Source organism: Sminthopsis crassicaudata, chromosome 1, assembly GCF_048593235.1.
Source record: "Sminthopsis crassicaudata isolate SCR6 chromosome 1, ASM4859323v1, whole genome shotgun sequence".
Taxonomy (NCBI): Eukaryota; Metazoa; Chordata; class Mammalia; order Dasyuromorphia; family Dasyuridae; genus Sminthopsis; species Sminthopsis crassicaudata.
Genome location: NC_133617.1, coordinates 276615487 through 276639372, shown reverse-complemented (window position 1 = coordinate 276639372; position 23886 = coordinate 276615487). Strand labels below are relative to the sequence as shown.

The window sequence follows — 23886 nt, the reverse complement described above, 5'->3', positions numbered from 1 at the left end:
CTGGATATAGTAGAAAATTTCATTAAAAGAGAGGAGATTCAAAGGAGATAAACATGACAGAAGTTTTCAAATATTGAAAGTTTTGTCAGAAAAGAATTACACTGTTTCTGTTTGAACTTATAGAATTGAAATAGAACCACAAGTGAAAACACAATAAAAAATGATTCATGGACTAGATGAATACCTAAGGTCCTTCCAATTATAAATTTATGATGATGGTGTTCTAGTGCCAATCAGAGAATTGTGGGAATCCCCTTTTGATAGGAGGCACAGGTCCTTTGTGAAAGAATTCACGAATCTGAAAAGTTTTAAGTGGCAAAAATAGAAGTTTATTGTTGGATGTGATGTTAGCTTTGCTAGGAAGACTGACTTCTGAGTGGCAAAGTCCTAAAGAAATAGGGGCTTAGCATTGAGAAGAGAATATCTTCATAGCAGGCAGAAGTCCTGACAGGCACCTGTGCCAAGGGACAAGGTTTAGTCCTGTTTTGGACATTCTGCAAAGAAATGAGTTTAAAATTTCCCTTTAATAGGAAATATGAGGCTCAGGTTTCAAATGGAAAAGAAAGCAAAAGTCCCCAGGCCTCGATGCTTATCAATATCAGGCCCAGGTCTCCAACTGAATGGAAATCACTTTGAAGGCTTTCTGAATGAGGATTCAGCTAACATTTGGGGATGAGTGAATTGCCTTAGAAAAAACACAATGGAATGACACCACTTAACTTGTCTGGGGAGATATGCTGCCCAGGAGGGCCTGAGACTCATCTTCCACAATTTCATTGTGTAAATTAAAAGGGGACACAGTTTTTTACAGAGTTTACTCACATCATTTATGATCCTAAGAGACTATGAATTTCAACACATGAATATAAATCACGGGAAGAGAGATTTGTGGCCCCAATTAATTTTTTAAAATTTCTACCAATTTAACTGAACTGAAAAATAAAAAGAGAGGGCTATATTGTTAGATTATGAACTTGTCTCTTGAACTGTTCAATCAATGGTTTGATGACCAATTGTCAAAAGACAATAAGATGATGACAAATATAATTGCATTGCAAATGCAAATGGATTGAATAATTTCTAAGACTTTTCTCATCATGAAACCTTATGATCCTAGGAAATGATATTCTCCATTCTGGTCAAACCTTAAAATGACTCTGAAAACCTTTGTTCATCTTTAAAAAAAAAAAAAAAAAAACTTACAAAAAACATTTTTTTAAAAAAGGGAAAAAAAACCTGTTTAAAAAAAAAAAAAGACAAAATTCCTCCAACATTTGTTGTTGTTGTTCAGTTGTTTTCAGTCATGTATGACTCTGTGATCTCAATCGGGATTTTCTTGGCAAAGATCCTGAAGTGGTTTACCATTTTTACAATTAGCTCTACTTACTCTAGTTCATTTTACAAATAAGGAAACTGAGGGAAACAGAGTTAATTGACTTGCCCAAGATTACATAGCTAGTAAGATTTATACTCAGAAAGATGACTTTGTAACTCTAGGCCTGTCATTCTATCTACTATGTCACCTAATACCCTATCATCCAATATGCTTGACATGAAATAAAGAAAAGGTCTGGAATTTAAAAACTTCCTCTGCCATTCACTGGCTATGGAATTATTGATAAATCATATCATTTCAAATTTTGATTTGTTTCTCAGTAACATGGGAATTAAAGGGATTTTTAATACCTCTCATATTTGTTGAGAAGACCAAATAAGATAAATAAGACCAAATAAGAAAAACAAGTGATTTAAAAAGGTCTGTTGTTCAGTTTACAGCATATATTTGGATGGACAATTTATACAGATTTTGTTCATTAATGTCTTCATAGTTACAAATGCATTTTCAATAGCCAAATCTAAGGTTTTTTTTTGTTTTGTTTTGTTTTTTTTTGAAAAATCACTGCTCTTTCTTCTTCCTGTAATTGAATCAATCTTATAATTGAAACAATTGAATAACTGTTGATTATCTTCTTTTCAGGAATATTCTCTATTATCTGGGTTTTTATGACTCTGCTCTTTCTTGATTCTCCCTCCCACTTCTCTGGATATTTCTTTATAACTTCCTTTCCTATATCTTCATTTCTGCCAACCCTTCTAACTAGGTAAATCCCCAAGATTCTATTCCAAACCTCTTTCTCTTTTCTCTCTATATCTAGTGATGTCATCACCTTCCAAAATTCAACTATCTTCTCTACATAAATGATTTCCTCATCTATATCCATTCCCAGTCTCTCTCCTGAACTTTAGTCTCCAAAACCACCAACTGAATTCTGAACTGGATACCCCATGGACATTTCAATATCTTTGAAATGGAGCTCATCTTTCCTTAAGTACTAGTTTCTGGTAGACTTACTGTGCAAAATTCTCCTGTAGATAAAGGGCACCAGAATTCTTCCAGTTATCCAGATTCTTAAACTTAATGTCATCCTCAACTCTTCTCTTTCAGTTATATATATCTAATTTTTGATAGACTTTGTAACATCATTCTCTAATATGTCTCTCATATAAATACTACATTTAATGAAGGACATTGACAAGGACAAGGTAAATAGTATATATATATATATATATATATATAGTTAAGGAAAGAGGAGTGAAGGGGCTTCAAGACAATGCCATATTTGGTTGAAGAAATTAATGATTTGTAGCAGAGGAGACATGATAATTATTTTCAAATATTTTAAAGAACATCATGAAGAAGGATTAGATTCATTCATTTTGGATCAGGAAATAGTAAAGATATGGAATTTGTTGAAGGGCAGAGTTTTTCTTTATGTAAGGTACAGGGGATTTTCTAACACGAAAAGCTATGAATTGTTTCCAGAGCTTTTGCCCACCTGGAAATCTTTGGATAAAGAGTGACATAGAGTAAATGATTTCTGAAATACTTTTAATTTTGAGATTCTGTCATTCTCTACTAGTTTGAGACTAGACTCTAGAATACTAAGAAATAAAAGCAATCTTGAGGTCTCTCCATATTTGGACTCCAGTTATCATACTTTTACCAAAGAAATTCTCCACTCTCTAAACTTAGAAGTTGTAGAATTCTATATCAGAAATCACAATTAAATCATAGGTTCAAATACATATATGCATAACTGTCCATATATAATTTTAATGCAATTATTCAATTTATCATATACACGTGAAAAATGTTAACTATTGTATTGTAACTTTGAATTTCCTTCCCATGAAAGGGTGATTTATATTTAGAGATTAAAAGACAAAAATGAAATAGTATTTTCCCACAAGAAACTTACCTTGTGTCAGCATACCTCTCATTTCTCTATCTTATACAAAACTTTAATAGTATATGAAATTATAGTCATCGAGCCACACAAAAGTTTACAGAAAGTTGGAAATATTGACTAAAAAAGTAATTAATATGAACAAATATTCTGGTAAGTATTATATTATGAAAAAGAATAAAATAAGAAATTGAAGAGACCAGTCATTAACTTTAAGAGGGATACAGATGATTTCTTATAAGTGTCACACAGCTAATAAATGTCTGAGGTAGGATTTGAATTCAGATCTTCTTGACTCCAAGACCCAGTGTTCTGCAACCCTAGTCAAGTCATTTAATCACCAGAGCCCTAGGTAATTTTCTTAATATTATATGTTTCATAGAAATTAGTGATCTTCAATGGAGATATTTTTGATACCAGAAGCTCTTTACATTTATATCACAGGTCTGGAGTAAAAAAGGAAAAAAAAAGATTTTTCACAATGTTTGAATTTATTTTATCTTTTTATTCTCTTGACATTTTATATTAATTCAACCCTCTTCCACCTTTAAAGTACTTGTTTCTAGCTCTTCTAAATATCCTTTTGAAATTTGAGTCCATTAGACAAGTTCTGCATTTTCTAATCTCAAATTTGAATAATTTATTACTTTGATTCCATATTTTCATTTTTTATAGTTTTTCATCTTTCTGGAGTTGTTTTCCTTTTCATAATTGCCTGCAATAGGATCATATCTTTCATTTCTCAGAATCTTCCCAAATCTGAATTACACAGCCCCAAAGTTCTTGCCATTTTCATTTCACACACCAATTCTTTTTCAGAGTTAAGTTCAGAAAAGCAGTACTCTTGCTTATTTTTATCTAAACCTTACATATAATGCAATCATCACCATGGCATTCCATTAATTTACCAGATGCCTAACAGATGTCAGAATATTTAAAGCTACCATTGTTACCAAATATTGATCTGTTAATTTTGTGATTTATTTTAGAAGAACATTATTCATATCTACTTTGTGATGGTCTCGTTCATTGAAACTTTTTAAAGCATAGACTGAATTACCACTTAACAGCAAAATTACAGAGAAAATGAATGCATTATACTTCTAAGAGTCCTTTCTGTTCTAAAATTATAGAATTCTAAATTCCGATACACTCAATGACAAAACTTTTGTTTCCCTATATCCTCACCCAAATACTATCCATAATTGTTCATCTGCACATTCTTAGGTTTTTAGTCTGCCTCCCTTATTTCAGTTTCTTTAGATAAGGATATCTTTCAATTTTTGAGTGACAGTCAGTAATCTCATTTCACCACATAGGCAATCTGAATTTATAAGTGTTATCCTTAGTCCCTTTTATTATAGTTTTTCTCCTACAATTTACTGGTTATTTTCCCACTGTTGTTTTTTCCATGGCATACCTATTACCCTCTATACAAACTAGTTTTATAGTATAATCTCTTAAAACAAAAATTAATCCTGTTTTTGAAATTTAAGACATTGATGATGCTGCCACATTTTTTTCAATCTTCAGGAAAATTTCAGCTGGAACAAATGTTTCTCTTGTGTTCAAATGAATGTAATGCCTGTGCTCCCACAAAGCTTCAGAAACAAGTGAAAATTGACAGGAAAAGCTGAGGATAAGAATAAATTACAAAAGGACCTGAGCTGAATATAAACAGAGAAATTGGGAAAATGGCATACTTCCAAAGAATCTTATGCATTCTTTCTCTCTTACTTATTTGGGGGTGGGGAGGAATAATAAGAGCAAAGGTGTTTATGCCCCAGAGGAGAAAAAAAAAAAAAATTCCCTACAACTGTCTCTCACTTGATGGAATGGATCAGGGTAAAGATGGGAATTCAGTGAGCATGTCTTATCCCTAAAACTGGAGAACAAGAAAGCAGGCTACCTACATAAAAACTTTGCTGACTTTGGGAGAAAGTAGTAAGTTTTTCTGAGTCATACTAAGAGATGAATGCTGATCCACCAAGTGGTTTGTTAAGGGCAGAAAAACTCCAAAGTGCACATCTTTCTGTTTGCCCTGTAGGAGCTACAGAGATGTGAAATGAACTTTTGCCTTTTGGCATATCTTTTAAATAGTATATAGGGGACTATGTTTGAAAAGAAAAGATTCATGTATGATAAAGGAATTGCCCTTTTGCTTAATTGTTTTCTATAATGCTGATTTCAGATTAATATATTATTTTTAAAGAAAATCAATGGAATACAAATTCAGTTATTTAACAAATGGAGAAGTAAGAAGATAGAGCTGAGTCTTAAATATCTAAAAAAAAACTCTAGGCTGAGAAAAATATCAACAGCCACAAAAAGGCAACACTAAGAGGAGAGCATCTTGTTTTCAGAATCAGAGAGAATTTGCCATTGACTCATTAGTCTCTCGTGTTGGCTGGAATACCTAGAAAGCAAGAATGAGTATTTTACTTAGTACTGAATGGTACCAGAAACTGATCAAGAACACCTCATGGTAGCTACATTACTATACATAGATATGTATAGTATGTGTAGATATATTTATAAGCTCATAGACACACTCATATATACACATGTCTATCTATCTATCTGCATACATACATATGTCCAGAAATGTATATAATACACATCTATGTCTATACATATACACACATGCACACACATATATTATATATAACAGAGGACACATATAGAGTGATTCAGGCAAGTAACTATAAATAAATATTATGAAATGATTTGTGTTATCAGTCAGAAGTTCAACAAGAATTTATTAAGTATCTATTCTATGTCAGATACTATATTAAATTCTGGGAAAAATAAAGACAAAAAATGGCTCCTTCCCTCAAATATCAGATCTTCCAATGAAGGAGACAGAGAGCAAAAACAACATACATACAAGGCACATGCATCGTAAATGGCAGGGTACTAATGGTAGGAAGGATGAACAAAACTCTTATAAAGAATGGGACATGAATTTTCATATCTAATCATTCACATAATTAAATTAATCCATCATCACTGGGCAATATCATATTTGGCAATACATCATTATAAATATTCTTCCTCATTTCTGTCCCTTGATAAATTCCTTTAGGAAAAAGAATGGAGGAATCCAAATGGATTGTTGGAATTTTCAAAATATAACTTCTTGAAATTCTAGCATAGGGGGCAGCTAGTAGAGAGGTATAGAACATTGGTCCTCGAGTCAGGTGAACCCGAATTCAAATCCACCTCAGGTAAGAGCTATATGACCTTGGGCAAGTCACTTAACCCTGACTGTTTCACAAAAAAGCCCCCCCAAACAAAAAAAAACAACATAGCTATTAAGTTTACCACCTCTTTTCCTGTTTTCTTTGTGGTTATGTTCCATTACTTACAAACTAACCAAATACTATAGGTCATGTATTTTGTAATTTTGTAAAAATCTTGTCCCTCCCCAACATTGTTCATTTTTGTTGGAATCCTTCTGCCTTTGTCATTTACTTACAATTTTTATACTGGAAAGAACACTGAACTTGGAATATGATAGGTTGGAATTCAAGCTAGTCTCTACTATTTACTTACTATATATCTTAGGTAACTTATAGAATCTTTCTATACTTTAGTTTCTTCATATATAAAATAGGCTAATAATATTTGAAGTATTTATCTCAGAGTTATTCTAAGGAAAGCATTTTGTATAACTGAAAGCAATATATGTGTAATGTGTAGCTAATATCCCAGTCACTAACACAGGTTGACAATGTGTGATTTATCAACCAGGAGAAGTAGTAGCATCAGGCTTATTGTTATATACCCCTAATAAGCAACCTGGTGATAGTCGCCCAGATTCTGACTCCAATGAACAAAATCCAGGAATATATTAGACTGCAGCTGTGACAGCTGACCGACCTATGCTTACTATTTATATAAATGGAATACCATTTGAAGGATTGGTAGACATGGGTGCAGATAGTACAGTTATTAGAGGTACCAATTGGTCCAGTCACTGGCCAAAGATTAAGGCAGACACCTACATGTCTGGGGTAGGAGGATCAATAGCAGCAGAAGTTAGTGCTAGGCCTTTGAGATGGATATTTGAAGGTGGAACAGGAGTTTTTACTCCTTTTGTGGTTGAAAATATCCCCATCAATCTGTGAGGAAGAGACATTTTACAGTAGATAGGATTACAAATAAGCACTTCGGCTTTTTAGGCAGGGCTGCTGTTGAAGGCCTACCTGCACTTTCACCAGTTCCTATTCTGTGGAAGACTGATTCACCAGTGTGGGTAGAACAGTGGCCCTTAAGAAGTGATAAAATTCAGGCCTTATTAGACATAGTGAACAAACAACTTGACCAAGGACACTTGGGGCCTTCTATAAGTCCTTGGAATCCCCCAGTATTTGTGGTGAAAAATAAATCTGGAAATGGAGGATGTTAACTGATCTAAGAAGAGTAAATGAACAGATGGAAACCATGGGAACTCTTCAGCCTGGACTTCCATCTCCTACTCAGTTGCTAAGAGAATGACCTCTGTGGGTTATAGACATTAAGGATTGTTTCTATTCTATCCCTCTAGATAAGGAGGATATGAAAAGATTTGCTTTTTCAGTGCCTAATGTTAATTTGGCTGAGCCTTATAAAAGATATGAATGGACAGTTTTGCCACAGGGAATGAAAAATAGCCCTACTATGTGCCAAATGTATATTGCTGCTGCTCTTGCTCCAGTAAGAAAAGCATTTCCCAAAGTAAGATTATCTGGATGATATTTTGGGATGTGCACCTAAGGAACAAATGTTAAAAGCAAAGACCATGGAAATACTAAAGTACTACAAACTGCATATAGCTACAGAAAAAAATTCAAAGACATGCTCCCTTTCAATATTTAGGATATGAAGTATATCCTAAGACACTCACAGTACAAAAGCTTTCTTTAAGAACAGAGAAGTTGAACACCTTAAATGATTTCCAAAAATTAATAGGTGATATCCAATGGATGTGTCCAGTGTTAGGCTTAACTACCAATCAACTGCAACCTCTATATGACATTTTAAGGGGAGACAGTGCTTTAAATTCACCATGCCAGCTTACAAAAGAAGTTCAAGAGGCTTTGAGAGAAGTTGAACTGGCTTTATCCAATGTGGTTGAAAGAGTCACTCAAAAACTCTTGGAAATATCAGTTTTTGCTACAAAAGAGGCACCCACAACAGTCCTTCATCAAGGAGACAGTGTGATTGAGTGGATGAACCTCCCAGCACAACCAGAACAAAGCCTTACTCCTTACCCAGTGCTTGTGGCTGGAATTTTGTTAAAGGCTATTAAAAGAGTAATACAATTATCTGGGATAAGTCCTGAAAAAGTATACACATTCTATATTAACGCACACATTAATGTATGCTGTGAGACCATCCCAGAATGGCAAATTTTATTGGCCACAGCTCCAAATTTTGCACATAGGTCTCCATTAAAGATAACCCAGCTACTACATAATTGGCGATGGATTTTTGAAGAAAAGATTTCTAAGGTTCCTCTTAAAGGACCAACAATCTTTATAGGCGTCTCTAAAGAAAAATATTTGTGCTGTATACTCTCATAATTTAACCATAAAGAGAATACTCAGAACTCCTTTTCAATCCACTCAACAGAATGAATTATTTGCTATCATGCTAGCTCTTACTTATTACCCAGGAAACATAAATATAATTACTGATTCAGCTTATTCAGTAGGTGTAGTACAAAGAATTGCCACAGCCCAAATAAAATTTGTAGCCTCTAATATTTATCAGCTCGTTAAGAAACTTCAAGAGCAAGTGAGAAAGCATCCAGGCAAGATTTATATCTTGCATGTCCACTCACATAGTGGACTTCCAGGTCCTATTTTTGATGGAAATTCAAAGGCAGATAGCCTTTTAACTATGTTAGCCAGTACTCTTTTATTTCAGGAAGCACAAGAATCTTATTCTAAATATCATCAGGCTGCTCAAGCTTTACGTTTACAATTTGGAATAATAAGAGAGGAAGCTAGGAGCATAGTAAAAAGCTGTACAACTTGCCTTCCTTTCCACCCTCCTACACTCCCTCCAGGGAAGAATCCTCGTGGTTTAAGACCCAATGAAATCTGGCAAATGGATGTGACCCACTATAAATCTTTTGGTCATCTGTCTTTCATCCACGTGGTAGTAGATACCTTTTCAGGATTCAATTTTGCAGTGCCAATAACAAAAGAGACATCCCGAGTGGTCACTGAATTCCTTATCCAAGCATTTGCAATTATGGGTGTACCACAAGAAATAAAAACAGATAATGGACCTGCATGTAGTTCTAAACATTTTGCACGCTTTTGTGTGCAGTATAAGATTTTATACACTACTGAAATACCTTTTAATCCACAAGGTCAGGCAATAGTAGAGAGAAGAAACAGAGACATTAAGACACTCCTCCAAAAACAAAAGAAAGGGGGAGCCACAGGTAACCCTAGAGAACTCCTATATTTAGTTCTCTATACCATTAATTTTCTAATTTTTTGACAAAGATGCACTGGCTTCGGCAGACAGGTTTTATAATCCACCAGAAGGGTAGTGTCCTGTGCAAGTAGCTCCACTGTCCTTAGATAATCACCAGGTGATGTGGAGAGACCCAGAAAGTGGTGAATGGAAGGGCCCAGATAGGTTAACTGCCTGGGGGAGAGGGTTTGCTTGTATTTCTTCAGATGGAGAAGGAATCAGATGGGTGCCAACGAGCCGTATTCGCTTTGTCCATCAGAGAGAGACAGAAAAAGAGAGAGACCTCAAAACAAAGGAGAAAATCTAAAAAACATCTGATACTGAAAGAGCATGGCTAATAAGAAAACTGTTAAATAACTTTAAAACCAGAAGGAATCATTGGATTTCCTAACACAAAATGAGACTAAGGGACAATGGATTTATGGACATTTATAAATTCTCTATTTATGATTATTTGATCATGTTATTTGTTACATACTTCTAGCATGTATTATGTTACTTTGTATTTATATAATCTATGTAATTATGTGTAATGCCTCCATATTGATGGATTTATATTTCAAGGTCATGACCACCCTGTGTTCTAAATCAAAAGAAAGGGGGAGATGTTAGGTTTTTACTAAGTGCTAATGAGATAATGAGATATTAGGTTCTTACTAAGTGCTTGTGTTAACTATGGTTACATATAATGAATTTATCTAAAAATAATCTCAGAGTTTGAACTTCAAACTCAATATAGAACTTTATGGTAGCAAAAGAAAACTTAAGTTGATGTTCTACCTCCAGAGAATTCTTTCTTTTAGGAATAAGAAAGTGATAGACCAATGTATATTGGCCTTGTCAGACCACATATACACTATTATATTCAATCTTGTGATCCATATTTTAGGAAAAGCATTGATAAGTAGAAGAGTAATTGGAAAGGTGAATTGATCTGATTGTATTCCACATAATAATTGGGTGGAAGAATTCACTATATTTAGCCAGAAGAAGAGGATAAAGTATTTGTGGAAAGGGAGGAAGCAAGAGTAATGTCTGTATTAAAATATTTGAAGGCCTGCTATTTGAAGGAACAGCTTTATTTTGTTTTATCTTAGAAATTACATAATATAATTTGCAAAGAAACAACTTTAGTTTGTATATAAAGAAAAATGTGCTAATGAGAATTCATTGAAAGTTGAAGGGGCTTTCTCAGGTGGTAGAAGATTCCCCCTTGCCAGAGTGGTTATTATTGTTAATAATGAGATGAATTAATTCTGATGGCTATTGGATTCACAACATTGGAAGAATGTTTGGGTAACAATTTGATCCCACAATGACTTTTCTTTCTCCAGAACTTCCATGGCACTAATTACCTATACCACTCATTTGATGTTTATTGTTTTTTTTATTATTCAAATTTTATATGTATAGGTTTTGTCTGCAAATTTTTAAACAGGCAGAGATTATATTATTGATTTCAAACTAATTTTGTTGAACATTTATTCCTCGGCCCTCCAGTTCACATAAACACAGACAAGTAAGACATGAAAAAGGAATAATTAAAAAGCAACAGAGAGTAATTTTCTAAAATGAATATTATTGTGTACCAGAAAGGGAGCTCTGATGGGCAATCAAGAAAGAACAGGAATGGATGACTACATAGAGGAGAAAAGCTTTCAAAGACAAGTAGTTTTTAGTTAAATGGTGAGAAAGGAGGATAGTAAAGAAAAAAATTCAGAATGATTGAATAATTAAAGTCATTGAAGGAGGAATAGTGGTAGCATAAGGAGGGAATAATTTTGGAGATAATTATTATTAGAACAGAAGCAAGATAGTGAGAGATTTAAATTGAAAGGGCTTTGTATGCCAGCACAAAAAATCTTGAGAATAATCTGATAAACAATAAAAATCTGCCATGAGTTATTAAGGTAAGGAATAATTTGAGGAAAACTGGTGGATATGAGTCAGTTAGGTGACTGTAACAAAGGGAAATTATATGGATATCTGATCACCAAAGAATAATTGGGTAAGAATATCCCACCATTTCAGTGGGTAGAGGCAATGTGCACTCATTTTTAATAGGTATAACCTTCAACACAGTGGCATCAGTGATTTATTGTTTCTTAAATTTCCAAGCAAAGGCAGCAAACATTGGGTTTGACATATGGTATGGAACAATTAAGTCACATTAATTTGAAGCTTGCCTTAAAAATAAATCCTTCTCTTTTGACTCAATGAAATACAAGATTTCATCATTGGTTGTTTTGCTCTTGAAGTCTGCTGCTCACCATTTGTTGTTGTAAGGACATGGACAATTGAACATGGAGACTAAACTAACATGCAATTGCATGTTCACCCTTTAATTTAAATTGCTAACAGACTAAAACTATACAAATAACAAATACTGAGTGATATAAAGCAGCCCTGTGGCAGAAGGTACACTAGTTGGTATTGACTTAAAAGAACAGCACCACTAAATCAAAAGTATAAATCCATGGTGTCATAAGTAATTTTCATTTTAATGACCTGCCATTAAAGCACAGTAAGCTATCCTTCCCTCAGAAAATCCATATCTGAAACAAAGATTCATTCTGAATTTATGAAATTCTTCTTATATTAGCTCACTCTTTTCCGTCTCTCTTTTATTAACTGCCTTTATTGCCATGTTTTAGAAATCTAAGTTATTAAATGAATTCCCTGTGAATTTACATCAGCCTTTTTAGGCGCTCCTATTTTTGTTTCCAAATAAGATCTTTTCTGCTTTTGTTTTCAGGATTATTTTTGTCCCTCTAATTCCTCATGGACTGATGTGCCCTATGAAATTTTAGACTGCAGAATCATACCTATCTTTTTTGACAACTGTTTGAAAATGACTCATAAGAATTTGGACATATACTTGCCAGACTAAACCTATAACTTTTACTTATATCACATTTTCTTTTTTTCCCCCTTCCTTGTGAGGCAATTGGGGTCAAGTAATTTGCCAAGAGTCACATAGATAGAAAGTATTAAGTGTCTGAGGTCAGATTTAAATATTGGAACTCTTGACTCCAGTGCCAGTGCCATGGCACCATCTAGCTTCTCCTACTTATTGCACATTTTAAACTGAAGAGGCTTTTACTATCACCAAAAGTTCCAATCATTTGTATATAGTCAAATTTGCATTTCTTCACATTGGTTATAACAGATTAAAGATAGAAATAATGTTTCTTCCAACTTTTGATAGTGATTGAAGAATTTAGCTTCTCTACTTTGGCAGATAATCTCTGCAAGTATCAAGATGCCTGAAGTCATTGATACAGAATAACTTCTTAAAGACTTGTAGTTCCTTCCCAAAACTTCTTATTGATTCTCCTCTTTTGTCAAGGAGTCTATAAATTACGCTTATTAGAATATTGTTTCTCTTCCATTGACCCTCACCTTAATGCTATTCACCATACCTTCTCCACTTAGGTTCCTGAATTTTCTCATATAAATAGATCTTAATAAAAGGTACTACTCAGAATTCTTTATCTGATCCCAGCATCTATTAGAGCACTGAACTTAGTCAATAAGTACTGAGTTCAAATCCTTTGTTAAGCTTTTACTAGCTTGATAATCTTTTGCAAGTTGCTTACCCTCTCCTTCTGAATTTCCCAATCCAAAAAATGAGCATAGTAATAGTATATTCCTCATGATTATTATAAGAATCCAATGCAATATCATTTATAAGGCCCTTTGTAAACTTTGAAATGTTATGTAAGTGTTGTTGTTTGGAATAAGGTTTACTTTTCCAAAGACATTCTTCTTCCTACATTATAGCTTCTGTTTTCTTGTGGTGGATCTATATGAATATTTTCAAATCTTTATTCAGTTCTTTTAAACTTATATTTTATTTCCTATATTCCAAGCATTGATATAAAAGCCCCAAAATCTTTTGTAACCATCCATTTGAACCTGAGAAAGAGTTACAACAACATAGAGAAGTTACCTAGATAAAGCCAAAGATAGTGAGTGCTAATCTGTGACTGAGTCACCCAGGTTCCCTTTATCCTGTTCCAGGAATGCAGATTCCAAGTGGTTCTTAAACACTGGGGCTTACACTGTTTTATACTCAAAAAGATAGTGGAAGCTGAAACCTCTTACAAATCTACTCAATTTGGATTAACAGACCCCAAGAATATACCAATCAAGAGTTTACTTGGTAATAAGGCTAGAAAAATTCATTTGGTAGTCAGTGGCTAGACATGTGGACTCATCAATTATATTTTAGCTTTTTCTATGTATTTCTCTCTCCCCCTTTCTCCTCTAAGGGAAAGGACCTATCCTGAGCAGATCACAACAACAATCTTCAGTTATCATTTTAAAAATATTACCATAATTGTTTTAATATTACTTTATTATTATTATATTATAAATTTATGTATTATATATTTCTTATAACTTATCACATTATTACTTTCATTTTCAACATTTTTGAAACATTTCTTTAAAAAAATTAAGGAAGAAATAAAAATAATTCAGAAAAACTCAACAATATATCACCTGAGCATGACTTAAGTATATATAATGTTCTATACTATAATCCTATGTTTATGTGAAGAAAAGAGGAAAGGAATCTATTTTCCCATGACTTCTTTGAGATCTGGTATCATCTTAACTGACTAGTAACTATACATATCATCCTTTCTCTTCTGGATTCTGTCTTCAAATGATATGGATAGAAATGACAGGAACAGTACTTATCCTTTTTAGATCTTCAGTCTTTTGTCCAGGTCTTCATAATTCATAATAATGTTTCTTAAGTCCATTCTGGAAATGTCATTTGCTGCTATGGATCTCCAGAAATGACTCAAGGTCATGAAATTTCATAAATTTCTTAAAACTTTCTGACATATCAAATATGTATGTCATAAGAAACCTCAATCTTATGTCTCATCAAAAAATGACATCTTTGATAAATATTTCATTTCTTCTTCTTCTGGTTGATTTGGTGAAAGAAAGGTGTGTGATTGTGCTACTTTTTTTTTGGTTCTTAATGATTTGTTCTCTAGGTGGGGAAAGAAGTGGGCGCTCTCCACTATATATTGGTCTTCAAATGAAAATAGAACCAGGTGTGGGTTTTAGAATTACAACATTTACAGAGACCTTTATTAAGAAAGTTTTCAGATTTCTATGTGGATTTTGAATAGGTAAGAAGGAGTAAGTATAAATAATGAAAAAAATAGAAAAAATAATTACTCCTCACTGGAATTAAAATGAACTTCCATTCTTCACAATTTAATCACAAAATCTTTATGAATAGGTAGGGAATACCTTCAACTGTTGGCACAGTATATTTCAATTAGGGATAAAGGAATGCAGATGGTTGTATGCATTTTTAAAACTCAGACAAATGGTAAACATCTGGAGATGTGTGTGTGTGTGTGTGTGTGTGTGTGTGTGTGTGTGTGTGTGTGTGTGTGTGTTGGGTGACTGTTTCCAGAGAGATGCCACTGTGCAAAGTTTTATTCACTTGGCCAGAAGAGCTTTGAGGGTATACACATGGAGATTTTAAATTAGTTCCACTGGTTTATTTGCATTCAGAAATCTCCAAGCAACAAGTAAAACTTTTATCCAAGGACCATCTATAGAACAGGGAATTGGTAAAAAATGTGGTCCAGTGGTCTGGATTTATAGTTAAATAAAATTGGATGTCTGATACATATCTCTCTTTACCATATGTCTGCCTGCTCCATCTCCCCTTCTTCAACAAACAAATAAAACCAGTGATAAAAAAAAAATCAACAACTTTTCAGCCAACATTGCATTTTTCCTGCACAATTTTCCAAAGAATCACAAAATTCAGCAAATGGTGGCATACAGAAAACTGAATTTCTGGATGTAATTTTATTGTAAGAGGATGGTATGAGCCTAAATTCTCTGACTTCCATTTCAAGGATAGAAAATAAATTAGGCAGACTTCTGAAAAGATTTTAATTTGGATTTAAAAATTGCTCCCATGCACTTCAAATATATAGTCAATTTTTGAGTATCCAAAAAAGTGATACTCCATCAAGTTTGTTTCAATGCTCTTATTACTCATACTTTCCCCTTTGACAGTTGAACTTTGGGCATTGCCTTCATTTTTTATTACTGTGTTTGGGTAATAGTAAGTGTTTAAACTAGGATTTATAGAGCATTTACTATGTGTTGCTGTGCTTTTCTAATGCTGAGGATTAAAAAAAAAATGTAACTAGATCCCTGCTCTCAAAGTTCTTACAACTTTGTTAGAAAGACAGAGCAGGAGGGAGACAGACAATCAAACAGAAACAGAGAGACAAAGAAAGAATACCCTTGGTGTTAGGAATTGTGTTAAATGAGGAGAATGCAAATATATTTAAAATGAGTCCCTATCATTGAGAAGATTGTGTTCTAATGGGAGAAGAAAACACATAAAAAGAAGTTGAGGAGTTACCCTCACAGAAGCCAGGTAGAAAAGTCCAGAGCTTCAAGAGCAAATCCAGAAGAGAAATAATCATAATTAGTCTGGAAATGTTCATATATAGGGGGTTTCCTGGCAGGATCCAACAAATTGAAGAAAGAGACTGAATGAGATAGAAGTCTCTGTTCCCAGTGAAGATGGATAAGTTAAGAGAGTCAGGGAAGCAAAAATGACAATTGATGGCTTGTGCACTTCCTTTAATAGTAGTCCTGGGCAGGAAACCCATCACTTAAAGATATGAATGAATATTATACAAAATAAATGTTACAAACAGAGGAGAGAATGAGAGTTCTGCAGGCAAAGCTGGTCATAGTAAGTTTCATGGAGGAGATGAGCCATCAGCTGGACTTTGGATGATAGACACAACTTAAAGAAATAGTTTATTACTTTATTCTCTTCCATGATTTGTTCTCAGGACAAATCTAAAGGGGCTCTCTTGTGCTTCCAAATCTAGATTTCTGACCTAATCTGATATAACCATCAAAATTTGCTACTCCAGTTTTGAAACTTCAGAGAATTTCAATTTATATATCATTTATTATCTCTATTCTTACCTAAGTCCTATACCTAATATAATGTTTGATAGAATTCACTTGGAAATCTATCTTGTTCTAATGGGGTTTTTTTGCAAGCTCATTTATGACCTATTCCTTGAGGAGATGAGCCATCAATTGGACTTTACAAACACAACTTAAATAGTCAGTTTATCACGGTGTAATCACATTATCACAACAATAGTTATATTTGGATTGGATTTGATTTGATCTGAGGAACAGCTGAATCAGTTTTACAGTGAGCTTTGTTAAATGGAAGTAAAAAGCCATTACAGATAAGGCAATTGCCTTAGAAAAGTCTCAGAAGTGGGAACAGGGATGAGGTATTTAGAAGATTTAGGGGGACATGATAGTAACCTTCAAATATTAGAAAGACTGCCATTTGTTCAGTTTGGATTTAGAGGATGTGACTGAAAGTGCCGAGTGGGAATTACTGAGAAACTAATTCAAACTTCATGTATAGAAATAAGCTTCCCAAGAATTATCTAAAATAGAATAGACTACCTTAGGTGGTAGTGGGTTCCTTTAGAAGTTTTCAAGTACATATAAGATTAGTATAGGTGTGTTGTAACAGATTTTTAGTTAAGCAAAATTGGTGTCTGAGGTTCATTGCAGCTCTAAGATTTGCTCATTCTGTGAAGACAAATTAATTGTGATTTCTCTAAGAATTTGATGAGAGATGAATTTGTTAGAGATATGTTGGAGAAGAAATTGTGAAGAGCACTGAATTCCAAGCTAAGGAGTCTGGGCTTTATTTTCTAGACAATTAGAAGATTTTGCACAGAGGAAAATCCCATCTAGTATTGCTGTAATAACCTCAGTTAGTACTATTTTTATTATTACCACTGCTGCTGCTACTACTAACTGTTAGATAGTACTGTAAGATTTGTGATACATACCCTGATAGATATTTGTGGAGAAATAGGTGTTAGCTAAACGACAGAGTGAAATCTAGTTTTAAACATCTGGATTTGGTAACTCCCTTTGGTCCTAATGATCACAGATTATGACTATGTTAAGTTCCACATATTTTATTGTAAACCATAGGACATTTGTAAAACATTCTTGAATTAAGAAAAATTAGGGTCTCATATAAACTGAGGATTTAGCTCTTTAAAGATTAGAATACTAAGCAAGCAGGTTCAGAGAACAGGGTTTTAAAGACATGGTGACACAGAACAAGGGCCGATATTGTTATAATAAGTTGGTCATAGGGCAGAAAAAATGGTTTCTCATAAAAAACGAAAATATTTTTATGCTTGATTTTCAAATCTCATTCCGAAAACCTAGGAAATATTAAAGTGAGAATAAAAACATTGTTTGAAGCCTGATGATCCTAATTAAGAAACTATTTCATTGTAAAATTAGATATGTTTCTCTATGTATGGAAAAAAGTATTGGAAGTAAAAAGTGGGATATAAGGTTTATGATAATTTTATTTAACTCTACAATGTTATTTAGTTGATCTAAAGAGAATAAAAAAAACTTGAAAAATTTATTTAATAAATATATTTAATTATATTTATTTAATATATATTTAATTATATTATATTTATAATATATTTAATTATAAGTTGCATAAATATGCACTCTCCATAATGTTTTGAGCTCTCTAAGTGTATGTTACTATGTCAAAGAAAATAAATGTTTCCCCTATAACAACTTTTGAAATTATAATAATATGTGTTTGATTTGGGAATCCATTAAAGTAACCAGGACTGTTAACAGTTTCTTTCAATACAAAATATTTGATATATCTTAAAAGAACTTTGTCATATAAGTTATTATCACACGAATGACTAGCCCAAGCATCAAATCAAATTTCTGTCCTTAAAAGGACTACTATATAAGATAACAATCTGACCCAAAGTATTAGCCAATTAGTACTGAAGCATGAGACCAGAGTGTAAAAATGAAGTTTCATGATATTGTATTCTCCAAGAGAAAGGTTATATATATTTTTTCTCAATTAAAGTCATTTATTTAAACTTGATGTCTGGCAACATTCTTAAAGAGAAGGAATGATTTAGTTTAGTAAAAAGTGTGTTATATGTTATAATGACCTTAGGTAGTGAAGTACCAAACACTTTTTTTATACTTTTGGAGAGATAAAGAAAGGATGAGTTTGCTCCTTCCACAGATATTTTCAGCAGAGTCTATATGACTATTTGTCATGGGAATTCCTTGTAGGTAAGAATTGGGCTGGATCAGTGGTATCAAATGCAAATAGAAATGAGGGCCATTATGCCATATACTGGAATCCTTGTAGATTATTTAGAAAAATCACATCTTAATATTAATCTGGTTTTATTTATTTTGTCAAACATTTCCCAATTATATTTTAATTTTATGTGGACATCATTCAAGAGATCTGATTGTGGTTGAGAACCATATGTTTGATCCATCAGGGCAAGGTGGCTCCTGAGGTCTTTTCCAACTTTCAATTCTGATCCTGTGACCTTAAGCCTAAATTCTATTTGAAAATAAACTATAATTATTATCACTATTATTTTTGTTTCCTTCACAGTGCAAATTAAAGACTTTTAAAAAATCATTTATCAAGCACCCATTACGTGCAGATGGTGCAATGGATGGAGACCAGGCTTGGTGTCAGAAAGATCTGATGTCTAATCTAGCCTCAGATTCTTACTTAATTGTGTGACTCCATATAAGTTACTTAATGCTATTTACCTCAGTTTCCTCATTTATAAAATTGAGCTGGAGAAGTAAATGATCTTTGTTAAGAAAGTCCCAAATAGGGTCAGGAAGAGTCAGATATAACTGAAAAACAAAACAAAACAAAAAAAACAAAAATGGTACACACTGTTTTAAGTGCATTATGAATTATCTTATTTGAACCTCAAAGCAAGCCTAGGAGAGAGAGAGAGAGAGAGAAGAGAGAGAGAGAGAGAGAGAGAGAGAGAGAGAGAGAGAGAGAGAGAGAGAGAGAGAGAGAGAGAGAGAGAGAGAGAGAGAGAGTATGATTATCTTCAATTTACAATTGAGAAAAAAAAATTAGACTGAGATTTAGGTGACTTGCCCAGCATCATTGAATTCAGGACTTCCTGTATTCTGTTCACCCAACTGCTTCTAGATGGAGCATGAGCCTTTAAAAAAAATAGATTTTTGGCTAACAGGAATCAGAAAAGAATTCACTTCTAAAGAATGCAGGATAAACTAGTGACAAATAGTCGGACTGAATATTGAACAAAACAAACATTAGACTGGGCTGTTAAGCATGCATGCAAAATACATTTTATTAACTATAAAGAGAACTGGTCTTAAATTCAATCAGAAGATCTGAGTTTGAGACGGACCCTGACCCTGGAATCTACTAGTTTCATTCCTTGGTACAAGTCATTTAATTGATTTAATTTAATTCATCTATTAAATAAACACAAAAATGCTGATATTATCTACTTCACAGATTTGTATTAAGGAAAGTGCTTGTTAAACCTAAAAAATAAATGTAAGTAATTACTATTAATATTAGCATTTATTAATAACAGCAGCACCAACATGATAATTTCATAAGATCTACTCTGCTAAATATTTATTAATGATTAATATCAATATCAATATAATAATTATAGTTTTATATGACCTAAATATGCTAATTGTTTGATTTCATAATTTTCTTTTAACTTATCCATTCATTAACTTTTCTAGTTATTCCTATCATGATTATTCTAGCATATAATTCTCAAACTTCCTCTTCCATGATTTTTTCCCTATCAAATTGAATCCTAAATAAACCCTCAAACTATTGTATGAATTTACTTTTTGCCTATATCTGATCTTTTTTCCATCCAAAAGGATCATTTTGTTTCCACATTTCCTTAAGTCATCCCACCTATTTCCACTGCTTTTCTCCTAGTAGAGTCTGTGCTAGTTAAGTCTTAGATTCAGAGCCAGATAGGATTTTAAATGGTTTGTCCCAATTCATAAGATGATGATCAACAGGGCTGGTATTTAAGTGTAGGCTCTCTAATTCCAATTTATATTATTATATTATACTATGCTACCTTAATCATATACTGACTCATTTGCTGCCATTTAACTTGTCATTTAGCTATAAATTATTTTTCCAATTAAATCATCTTTCTAAATTTCTTAAAGGGCCATATCTTATTTCCTTAAGGACAAAAACCTTTTTTTCTATGCATTGTAATCCTTCTAGTATTCATAATACATGTATAAATGAGACAAATTTTGTTGTTCTTTTATTCAAGAATATGATGTTAAACAACTATATATTTTAACTCCATAAGGTTTTTAATTTCTTTATAAGTTTGACTCAAAATGATAATTTTAAAAATTAAACTACTTTTAAATTACTATCCCTGAAATCAACAAATTAGTTAAATGAAATCAAACCCTTTCCTGTATATAAAGACCTCCTATCTGCTATTTCATAAACAGAACTGTTTCTAAAGATTGGATTATGTTTATTCCTCAAAATTAAGGCAAAGGGGTGGTTTTCTAGAATCACAGATTCATTGAACTTCAGAGTTATGTTGAGATGGAGTTTTAACAAGTGTTATTCACTTCTTTAAATCTGAACGAATTTTCTGATCCTCCAAACTAATTTTTTATCATCTCTGGAAATTCTAATCTGGTGAGCCATTTCTCTTAGCATGTTAATTGCACTTATTTAGATTAGGAAAAATATCACGAAAACATATGTAAGCATGTCTAAAACATACATAGTGATACATAAGAGGAAATTCAAAAAGGCAGAATTAAGACATTATTTTTGATTTGATACTAATGTGATAGTAATTTCACTGTTTTCAAGGATCAAAGATTTTCATCAATATGAAGAGTAAAAACTCTTCCACATTTTCAGTTGATATTTCTTTACCAATTGCTCTGGGCAAAAATGAAATTTATTATCAAGTGACCTTTTGGAGACTGGCATCTCCCAAATCATCTTCAGTCAGCAGACATCATCCAACATTGTACCTATGTTAAAAACCTTTTTTCATCTCATCAAGAGCTCCAGCTTGTCTGATAGCTTTTGGATCAGTTTTCACAGCATAATGGCACAGAATAAAGATTAAAGTAGAAGAATACCATGTTGATGGTACAAGAGTTAACTTTGAATATTTTTAATAGTTTGTCCTATGAAAAAAAGAATTCTGAATGATTCTTGAAAATAAAAACTAGGAGCAGTAGGAAGAATAATTTTTGGCTCTGGCACAGTGGCATGGGGGCAGAGAGAGAAATTTTTTATAATTCTCCACTTATATTGAAGGGTAATGAGTTTTTTGTTTTTGTTTTTTTGGTCATTGCACATTATTTAAATGAAGGTTGATTCAAATTCTTCTAGTTGGGATCCATAATTCTGGTGTGGTTGAATTAAGTAATTTTCTGAGTTTCCATTTTTTTTTGCATACATCAGGCATGTAATAATTGAGGAGGAAGAAGAGAAAAAAGAAAGCCAAAAAAAAACCAATTTCCTCTAAATGAATTGAAACTGATTTTTAATAATAAATTCAAAGAGCAAAAAGGGGAAAAGGATAGAGGGAGAAAAGAAAAAAAGAACAGAACATAAAATATTTTTCATAGTATATGATAAAATTTAGCCTTCTAATGCCATGGTTTCAAAATTTTAAGTTATTCCAAACTTATTTTTTAAGCAGCAAAGTTGTCACTCAGACACAATACACTTATAAAAATAATTTTACACATAAATTTTTTCTTACCTTAAGCTTTATTCAGATTTAAGAATATATTTACAGTAAAAATTAAAAGAATTCTTTTTTTTTTCACTTCAGAGGATTATTCACCAAAACTGTTTCTTGTGTTCTTTTCATTTTTTAAAAAAGTTATACCTTTTTATAATTATCAGCTGATTATGTTTACCTGATGGAATAATGACATCAAGACATATAATATATGGCATTTTTAGATTTTTCATGCAGAAGTATTTTAGTTTCAATTTTTTATACTCTATGTTAAAATGCAATATTCACAAACTTTTGAGAATATAAACTAATCAGTGTAATGGATCTATGTCAAAAAATACTAAAAAAGATGGTGAATTTTTATGATCATCAACATTTTGCTATCCATCAACTTACATTTGACTTTATTTGTGGAAAATGTTTAAAATAAAACTATTCTATTTTTACTGCTGTTTTGAGCAAATTAAGTGTTTTGTTTTTTGCCTTGTTTACCTTTATTTTTCAATGTACCAAGTTGTTTGTATTTATGTCTTTGAATATATTCATCAATTTTTGGTTACTGCTTTTTTTATCATTATTTTTCTCAAGAAGCAATCTAGAAAAATGTCCCTGGTTAGTAAAATAGTGCATATAGGCAATATAATGCACATTAGGAATCTTCAATTATTGATAAGCAAAAAACATAATTTTCCTTTGAGCTAAAAGAAAAAAACAAATCCGTCTAGATTCTAGAATTTATAAATGACTAGTAGTTCTCAGTACCACGGTGGAAAACTGATCCCACTCTTGTGATGGTAAAAAATCCCCATTGCAAACCATTTTTGCTATAACTCCCCTCATTTTTCTTCTTTTGCTCAAGTCCAGGCATGAAAAAAGAAATACTGGTTAAATAACTTATATTTTACCAACACTTAAAATTATAAACTATGCAAGCTTTCTGGATTGCCATTATATTCAATAGCCCTCTTGGTGGGAAAAAATTATGACTTTTTCCAGGAGGAGATGATGTTTAAGATGATTCTGGTATACTTGAATACTATTTCCTACTGTATATAAACATTGCGAAAAGTCATTGTGGTTAATATATCTGCACTTGGTAAAAAAATGTTGATTGGCTGATCAATTGTTTATACACAGGTCATTGTTTGGTTAGCATTAGCAATGAGATTTAATGACAGAGTTATTTTATAGAATTACAAAATTAAGGAATTACTTGAAAATGTAATTATTTCAAGATATGCTTCCTGAAGTTAGAGAATGATATAAGTAATCAGAGCTACTGTGTTATGGATAATAAGAATAGCCCAGGTATCCAGTTTTCTTTAACTAGTCATGCATGGGCAATACTTTGTAAACATGGTAATCAGTTTATTGTAGTACATGTTTCCAAACTATTTTTCTTCAAGGGAATTTGATTTAATGTATAAAAGCCACAAAATCATTTCCATCAATTAAATTAGAACATGTGTTTATTC

General features: G+C 32.5%; 1 protein-coding gene across 12 annotated transcripts in view; it reads right to left on the bottom strand.

Annotated features, from left to right (window-relative positions):
- Positions 1-23886, bottom strand: part of C1H8orf34 (chromosome 1 C8orf34 homolog) — a 391674-nt gene that overhangs the window by 170314 nt on the left and 197474 nt on the right. The gene's annotated exons all lie outside the window — the stretch shown is intronic.